Raw genomic sequence first — 8986 nt, 5'->3', positions numbered from 1 at the left:
TGAACTAATGTTGTATATCTTATCAATAGATCTTCCATTCTTTGCTTGACTTCATATCCCCACCCCCCCAATTCTTTGAGTAGATTTGGAAAGCATTAGGTAAGATCTGGATTTAGTTTTGTTTAATTAAGAAAAAAAAAAAGTCTTTATTATTCACTCCAGTGTTGCTATCCAGTCAACTTTCAGTACAATGACTGTAGAACAAGAAAAGTGATGCTAAGGAGAGCTTGAAACAGCTATAATTTTAAGAGAGTGAGTCAGGATTTGGGTGGCAGCTGACCTGTGACAGGATGCAGTCCTACGTACAGCCTGTGCCAAATGCTGCGATGCCCTTTCCCCGGTCTCTGAAATAAACAGTATAGCTAGAGCAAAACTATCCCTCCTCCCTCCCCTGCCCTTGAAATACTTCGAGTTCCTATTTGATAAGGCCAGTGGAAAAGACCATGAGAGTTTGGAAAGAAGTTGCATTTCTGATGAAAGAATATTCTTCTTCACATTTCCTTTTGGGCATAACTTTCCTGGGCAGAGCTGCCAGCCAAATTTATTCCCTTTGCCTTAAATCTGAAACCCATTAGGAACTGTATTGCTGAGCACTGAAGATCTACACAGGCAATTTCCTCCCAGGGCTAAAGTACCCGGGTAAGTATTGTAAATTTTCCTGGTCTTCCTCCCACCACTGTTTCTGAAACAAAAGTGTGAGCTCTTTTCTCCCATCTCCTTCCACAGCCTCCCATCTTATTCTGTCCTTGCCTGAGCTGTTGCTCACAACCACAAGACTTATCCTGTCCAAGCTGGTGCAAGGCACAGGCTTACAGCCCTCCTCTGGGGGCTTCCCGTACCCAGGGAGCCTCAGGAGTCCCACCCTGACCCTTGCAGAGGATGAGAGAGAATTTGGGTGTCTGCCTTAATAACCGTAAGTTACTGTTATTCAAAGAATACAGGGAAAGAGTGAGAACTTTTCCTTCCTGGGCTTTGACCTCTAGAAGGAAAGTCTAGACCAGAGTTGTCTAAATGGAGTTTTAAATTATTGAAGAGGAAAATTTGTAGAGGCACTTGTGAGTAATGATGCTAAATATAATAGCAGAATTCAGGGAAGCTCTGAAGATATTTTAATCTAGGTGTTACAAGTGCAAGTACTCAGAAAGACCTGTTTTTATGTAGAATTTGACGTGTAAAACCCTGCCATTTTGAAGTTACTTATTTGTCTGTTACAAACAGAGATAATGCTGGAAAAATATTATTGCTGCTTTCATAAGAATATTGTGATTAAGTTGATGCTAAGGTACAGTGTAATTAAAAATCCTGTGACTCCACCGGAACAAGAGGTTCGCTCCGAAAGTGCTCTCTTCACACTGTTAAAGAGCATTTATTTTACAGTGCATTTTTTGTTCTGTCAGACACTTGGCAATATTTTACGTTACATTTTGGAAGTCAAACACCATGGTATAGAGTCTAAATTCCTTGTCTGAAAGTCTTTTTGTTCTTAACCGTCAGAGAATATAAAAAAATCAGCTGTGGTATTTTCAGTCATCTCATATTTCAAATGCCTTTTTATTCGGTGCTTTTATGACCAGTTGCTTGACAACATATAGATATAGTTACTTCATGTGAACAATGCCCCTGTGCAATTGGTGTTGGTATGTATTTTTCAGGGCATATGTCGATATATAGTAGTTCCCAGCCGAGGAAGTTTTTTTAAAAGGGCTTTGCTGCAGTGCATTTTTACATGGTGAAGTGATGTTTTCGTTGAAACTCTTCCATGACATCCTCTCTAGGTTGCATCTATTTTAAGATACAAGTTTTATTAATCTGGAGTATGCCAGGCCCTAGTAGTGCAACGTTTTAATACTTTTAAAGTGTCTTTTATGGGATGTTATCGTGGTTTTGCAGTAAAAATAAAATAAATGAAAAAAAGGAAACTGTTCAAGAAATTAAAAAGCCTCTTTTGCTAAAAAGGCTATATTGGTGAAAGAGGAAATGCTAGCATAAAGAAAGAAAAATAAAAAGTGTAAACACAAATGTTAAAAATCTTTATAGATTCCCTTAATATAACAAATTATATTCTTCCCAGAAGATTTTTCTTTGAAAAGTTATTATATTCTGTGGGAGTTTGGGATCATCTTTTAGGAAAAAAATTATATTGCTGCATGCCATGTGATAGTTGTGAGGAGGTGGGGAGCCTATAGAAAGTATATGATTACACAGTAAATGCTACTTTTTTTGACTAATTTCTACAAAATCCCACTTAATTTCTGTAGAACTCCATCAATTTTATGCTTACTGTATTCCTTTTTCATGAGGAATCTGAGATTATTTTTTTAACCTTTTCCCCCCACTGAGTGGACAATAAGTGAAAGCGACTGCGGTGGTTTTTGGTTTTTTTTGGGTTTGTTTTTTTTTTTTTTTAATAACTTTTTTATTGTCAGCTCCACCTCTAATTTTTACCATTTTCATAACAGGGATTAGTCATGAATACTTTAATATATAATAGAAATAAGTGCACAAGTCTACAGAAGTTAGAGTGTGCTGCTGTTCTCAGTAGTGAGTGTTTATTGTTTTGGGCTATTACCAAAGAATGGCAGAATTTGTACAAGGAACTAACTGGAAAACCCCAAATGTAAATATTACAGTAATTTACTAGTCTTCAGGTCCTCGTTCATTTACTTGAAATTTAAGGATTTCTGTTATGGACAAACATCTGAATTTGAAGAATTCAAGTAAATTCCCTCAATTTTAAACAGAGTGGGAAGGATTTAAGCATTTGTATGTGTTTACATATTTGCTTCCCTGGCTTTGGTTTCATTGGCATCAGGTACCTGGGGATTCCTTCTGTGTTTCTTAGTACCAGAGAGCAAGTGGGGAATAGTCATGGGAGCGAATAAAAAAGGTACAGTACAAAATTGGTAGGCTCAGTAAAACCATGTAGCTTACAAACTAGTTCTGACATGACTGCATGTAGGATAACCCATCATATTTTTATTTTAGTGAATAATTTAAGGTCAGTTACTAAGACTTTATGCAGTAGTAAAGATGATCTCAGAAAATGTGCTGTATTAAGGGAGTTGTACAGCTATTTTCAATGTTGATCCTAAGGGTTTTTTTCCTAATACATCAAATATGGTCTAGTGGGTCACCAAACAGTAGATTTATACAAAGAAAAAAATAGTTGATGGCAAACACAGAGAGCTGATATGTTTTCAAGGAGGACTAGCCTGCTGCAGTTGCGAGCGATGATAGATGTGTGTGAAATATAATCCTGATTAAAAATGCATGTGTGAAACCCCTTCGAATAAAGTGCTGTGTCTGACAACATGTTCAGAGCTCCTTTATGTGAGAAGGGCAGGGTAGTGTAACAGCCCTCGTACCATTCACTTTCTCTTCATCACTTGCTCAACTCATTGTTCTTCCAAAATTTTCAGCAGATGTAATGCAAAAGAGTTACGAATGTGGAAAGCAGCATGAGGAAGTCTAATGGGCTTGCACTGGAAGTAGAGATTTTGAAATTGAACATAAAACAGACTAATGCTTAAATATGTCCAAACTCTGTTTTCACGTGTGGTGAGGAGTGCTAGGTCTGGAATCAGGGGAAGGTCATGGTCATTTGGCAATTTCTATGACCTGCTCAGGTATTAAAAGTGGAAACTGGTAATGAATATTCACTTTTAGGGCTGAAGGAAGCTTTGGTCAGAGGTGACTGAGCTGCCCATGACAATCTTGGCTCTGTATAGAGAGGAAGTATGATACAAATGGCAACCACACAAGAAATGCTCTTTACAGGGCTGGATTCGGAAACGTTTTATGCATAGGCACATGCTCGTCCATGATATCTTTTGATGCTCAGAGGCTACTGCTTGGATTTTGTTTGCAGGATCTCTTTAAGGTAGTAATTAACTGAATTATGAGAGTGCTGAGAAGCTGTTTAGGTGGTGTTCTCTGACTGCTTCTGACTTCACTGACTATGTGACCTTCTGCATCCCTGGTTTTCCTTTAAAAAGGCTCCTAATTGCAAGAGAGCATCTATGATGCTTTGATAAGGTGCTGCCTCTAAGTAAAGACTGCGGTGTAGCCATGCTGGGTATGGGTAATCCTTGAATGGTGCATTTTGGTGGAGTTGTGCTCTACCGGCAGCTTTACTTGTAAAGTCAAAAACTGGAGGTGTGCCATAACAAAGGGAAGCCTGGGTCCAAGCGAGGATTTTGGGATGCATTTTCCCCATCTCCTTCTACCTTGCCTGCCATTATTAAAGGCCAGGGGCTAGTAACCTGTGTGCTGCCCTGTGCCTGTTTGGCTGTGCAGCCTGTGACATTTGAGAATTGCTGCTTTGCCTCTTCCTCACGCCTTGGAGGCAGCTTCCCATCCGACTGTGTCCATGAGAGGGTTTATTGCTGTGCTCGGTCCAAACACCTGCAGCAGCCATTGAGGTGGAATGAAGTCACCTGTGGGAATATGAAAGAAAGAAAAGGGGTGTCAGACACTCTTGCAGCGGGTGAGCCATTTAATGCAGCATTTGGGCCCATTTTTAAAGGTATCCAGATGCCTACAGGTGCTGCTAGGCACCCAAAGGGATTTTCCAAAGCCCCCACTTTTAAAGGTATTTAGGCATTAATCCAACATTGGAACGTCTAATTCTCACTTTCAAAAGTGCCTAAGGGCCAGATTCTTAAAGATCTTTAGGTACCGAGCTCCCCCTGAAATCAAACAAAAGTTACATCAAATGATCTTATTTCCCAGGACAGTATTCTTGAAGAAGTACCTCCTGGAATATTAATGCATGAAAGACCCAAGTGATCTAAATTGGGAGGATATCCGCAAGTTACTGTACATCTCAGCTTTACTCAGAAATCTTGTCTTAAAAGATTCATTCTCGGATAAGGATCTGCTAGCTCTTTAATATAATTACTCCATACCAGTAATCTGGCATGATGACAACCGTCTATTAACTCTGCAACTTAACTCAAAATAACTCAACATTCATTACGTGCTTTTAATATATAATTTTGGTGAATTATAGAGGTTATGAGTGAGCAGTGGCTAAGAGCCAGGATGAATATAGTGCGTACTTCAGGCAGGTATTGCACAACCTTCCCTGCCCAGTACATTATTTCTTCTGTCATGAGAATGTTTTTCCCCACAACTTTGGTTGCAAAGCTGATGCTGGTTTTATATATATATAAATAGGTGTATGGTCAAGGCTTAGAGAGCTCTTCTAAATCTTTTCACTTTGCATGCAACCCAAATCTGCACACAGGCCTCAGAGGGAAAAAAATTGCACGTGTTAAACACACAATTTCAAGCTTACTTTTTTCTTTTCCTCTGTCCTTTGAAATGTAATTATATGCAAGTATTCCCATTTTAGGCAAATGCTTATAGAAGTAAGTCTTCTGTGCATGTCAACCCATGTGTTTATATTTCCCTATAACATTTAGCCCTTCACACAGGGTACTGAGATCTGGCCAAACTCTCACTACAGAGAAAGACCGCAGTAAAGCTTCTGAACTGTGGGGAAAGGGACGTATGTGGTGAACCCAAAGAGTGCTGTTTCCACTGTGCCTCCTGCTCTGCCTGCCTGCAGAAGGAGAAACTGAGTCAGGAGTTAGGAAACTGAGGCACAGGAGCAAATTAAGTCCCTTACCTCAGCACCGGTGGGGGAGCTGGGAGTATGGTTCAGCCACGTGTTGGGAGCAGGAGGCCACACTGCCTGCCTGCACCTGCCCCCTTCTGCTGCAGATGCCGCTGGCACCCGTGCCTCTTCCTGCGCACGCGGGTGTGAGTGTCCCGCACGTGATGTGGTGGAGAAAAGTCAGATCAGCAGCGTTTGGTGAATTCCCAAGTAAAAGCCTGATCTAGTGGCTGTTATTCACAGGAGGTATTACTTGCAGGATCAGTCCCTGAAAGAGGGCTGAAGAAATTCAGCACAAACATTATTACTTTCTTGATCTGCATGAAGAACAAGTAGCTGTAAATATCAGAGAGGAAAGTTATATCTTGCTTTCTTTTTCCTGCTGTCTCCTGTCACTGCTGGAGGGAGCTAGTTTGCCATAACTTATACAATTACCAATAGTCTTTTTTAATTTGACATTTTAAGAGCTGTGTTGGGTAGAGGATAATTAATAGCACTTACTTGCTTTGAAGTTGAGCTTTAAATTATATATAGCATAATTATGTCTAAAGCCTCTAACTTACTCCTTACCGTAGTAGGTATTTCATCCATGTTTTACTGTAACACAGTTCCTCTGTACAGCAGCACTAATCCTTTACCTGGGCTACTTAGGCTCAGAAACATTGATTACATATTGTGATTTTCTTGCAATAACCTTAATTAATTCCTGATGCCTCTACCTCGTTTCAATTATTTTGAGTTTCAGCTCAATATTAAGAGAAATAAAATGGTGGATGAAATTTCATAACAAAATTTGTTGCAGGTAAAAACCAATGAATAAAAATTACTGTCTTCAAGACCCAAAACCACCAACCTTCTAAAACCTTTAAGACCCTGAATATTTTTTCTAATCCCTGGGTGCCTTTTAACAACTGAAACTATTTTTTATTTTTTATAAAATTGTCAATGGCTTTTCTTCAGATTTATTGGGGCTTCTGTTTAGCTGCAATAGTTGTCTTCTGTGTTCCAGCTATCTATGCAGTAATACTTCTGTATGTGGTTGTATTTCTTTCCTTTTTTTTTTTTTTTATTATCCTGATAGCAGAGAAAATAAAGATGTAAAAATGAAGGTTCTACTTGTATAACCTACGTGGAAAATTGTACAATTAAGGGTTCATTTATTCATCGCACACACGCTCACACAATCTGCTTTCCAATAAATATGCAGATATTAGTGACAATGAAATCTTGCTTATCCTTAGCATTCTCCAAATTTTACTTTGCAATTAATTGTATTACCAGGTTACATCTATATTAGTATATGTTTCCCCTCAAATTCTAAAGAGAGTAGAGTCTCTAATTTATTTCCCATTCTGCAGTTGATATAAGCAGGGTTTTAATGCTGATGATCTCTTTCTTAGTTAAAAATACACACTCTGAGTGCTCTGAGATTTATGTAAGAACTTGGAATTCAGACATGGGGTTTTACACTGCTTCTTCAGTTAAGATTAATTAGCAATTATTATTAATAAAATTCGCAGTGTGAATAAAGTGTTGTCTTTCTAGTCTTTCCTGCAGCCTCTTTTATTTGGACTTCAATATTGACATGGTTGTGAATAGTGAGGAATGCTGTTGCTACCAAAGTCACAAAAATTTGTTTTATGGAAAGACAGATGGTTGCTTGTAAATATTAAACAAGGGCTAAATTGTAGTCTTGATTTAAGTTTGGTTTAGGTGATTTTATCAGGAGGGAGGGAACAAAGTGACTGCAGAAAACACAAATGTACTTTTAAATATTTTAGATTTCCAGTGAGCTTCAGCTTCTCAACTGAATTTAAAATCAGTAAGCCTTTCACTGTGCTCTAGATAATGAAGCTTGAAAACAGTATTTACTAGAAAGATGCCATGCTGTCTGATACACTGCTTTAGTGCACAATTAAAATAATCCTCCCTTAATAATAGAAGGTGATGGCGGAAGTGCTGCCATAAAGTTTTATTTCTACAATCACTTGGAAGGTAGAGACAAAGGTAAATAAATATACTGTTTTGATTGGTGTGAACAATATAACATTAAAGCCATATGATTTATCTTAAGAATGCAAATTTGCTGAAAGTGAGTTCATGTAAGTGGAAATTACACAAGTTTGCTTTGTCCTTCTCTTTCTCTCTCTCTCTCTCCCTTGCAGTTTCATTCGTTTCATTTGCCTATTTTGAAAATATGTGGACCTGAGAAGCTTGTCCAGAGGAGACATGGGATCCACCCCTGCATCTGGAGGAGGAAAAAATTATTTCATGCTGATCAGTTGCACGCAGCAGACTTTCTTTGTATAACAATATGAGCTGACTTCGGTGGCCAGCATCTCTTGGGAAAAGGCTATGCTGGTGCCTGAGGTCGGATAGGCTGGTGCAGAGCTAGAAAAGGAGCTGTTTGGGGCTGCATCATTCCTGAGAGCATTTGCTTCTGCAGGAAAGAGGCTTGTCTAGTTCTGGGCACATTGTAAATAAGGATTAGACAAATTACCCTTTGGTTCTGATTGACCTTTCCAATATGCACTATACATAGGGAGGTTGTATGCGTTAAATAGCTTGTAATGCTTATTGTTTATATAATAAATAAATTTTCCAAGTAAACGTGTTTCTTCTTAACCCTAACCAATGGCTACAGGGAACGGTAACAGGCCTACTGGCCTATAGTCCTTAGTTAAATCATCAGTTTGTTAACTGCTGTTTGCAATCTAAACCCTCCCTCTGGAATGGACTTCTTTAAAGCAAAATGAAATAAAATAAAGGTAAGTAAAAGTAAATAGATTTTCCTATTGAAAGTTATTACTTCAGGAATGAAGAAGATGGATATTGATCCACACCATCCTTTGCCATTACAGTCAGGTTCACATAGATAGCTCAGACACTTTATTCTAAGCAAACAGCCATTTTCTCTTCTGACTTGGATTCCAGTGAGAATTGAAAAAAGTAAAAGGTTTGTAAAAACATTTTTCTGTCCTTCTTACAGGGACAATTTATGTTGAAGTAACAGTTTCTGAGATACTTGCACCTGTTATTGATTTATTTCTTCTTTGTCATGAACAATCTCCTGTTTTATAATACAGTTACCCTTGTGCGCTGCCCTAAGGTAGTTATTCAGAAATAGTTTTACTACAACAAAGTCCCAGAGGACTTCAAAAGACAGAAAACATTCTGAATAAAGGAACAGGCATTTGTACATACATTGTTTTTTGCATCTTATATAGCCTATATCAATGCGACTGATGTTTGTTTCCAACAGCAATAGAGTATGGCATGACATGCAGTTGTCATAACCCTCTAAATGATGCTGGGGATCCATAAGTCCCCTTGTTAGAGAAAGCTTGCAGAATGACCTTGGGAGTC

At 38.5% G+C, this 8986-nt stretch overlaps 1 long non-coding RNA gene across 1 annotated transcript; it reads left to right on the top strand.

The window, feature by feature from the left end:
* The first annotated feature begins 405 nt into the window (after nucleotides 1-405).
* On the top strand, nucleotides 406-8230 carry LOC141959724 (uncharacterized). The gene is made up of 3 exons (XR_012633488.1): nucleotides 406-639; nucleotides 727-913; nucleotides 7786-8230. It is a non-coding gene; the product is annotated as an uncharacterized LOC141959724 (long non-coding RNA).
* Nucleotides 8231-8986: the final 756 nt, after the last annotated feature.

Source organism: Athene noctua, chromosome 4, assembly GCF_965140245.1.
Source record: "Athene noctua chromosome 4, bAthNoc1.hap1.1, whole genome shotgun sequence".
NCBI classification, from domain to species: domain Eukaryota; kingdom Metazoa; phylum Chordata; class Aves; order Strigiformes; family Strigidae; genus Athene; species Athene noctua.
The sequence above is the reverse complement of the archived record's forward strand: the minus strand, read 5'-3'. Positions and strand labels throughout refer to the sequence as shown.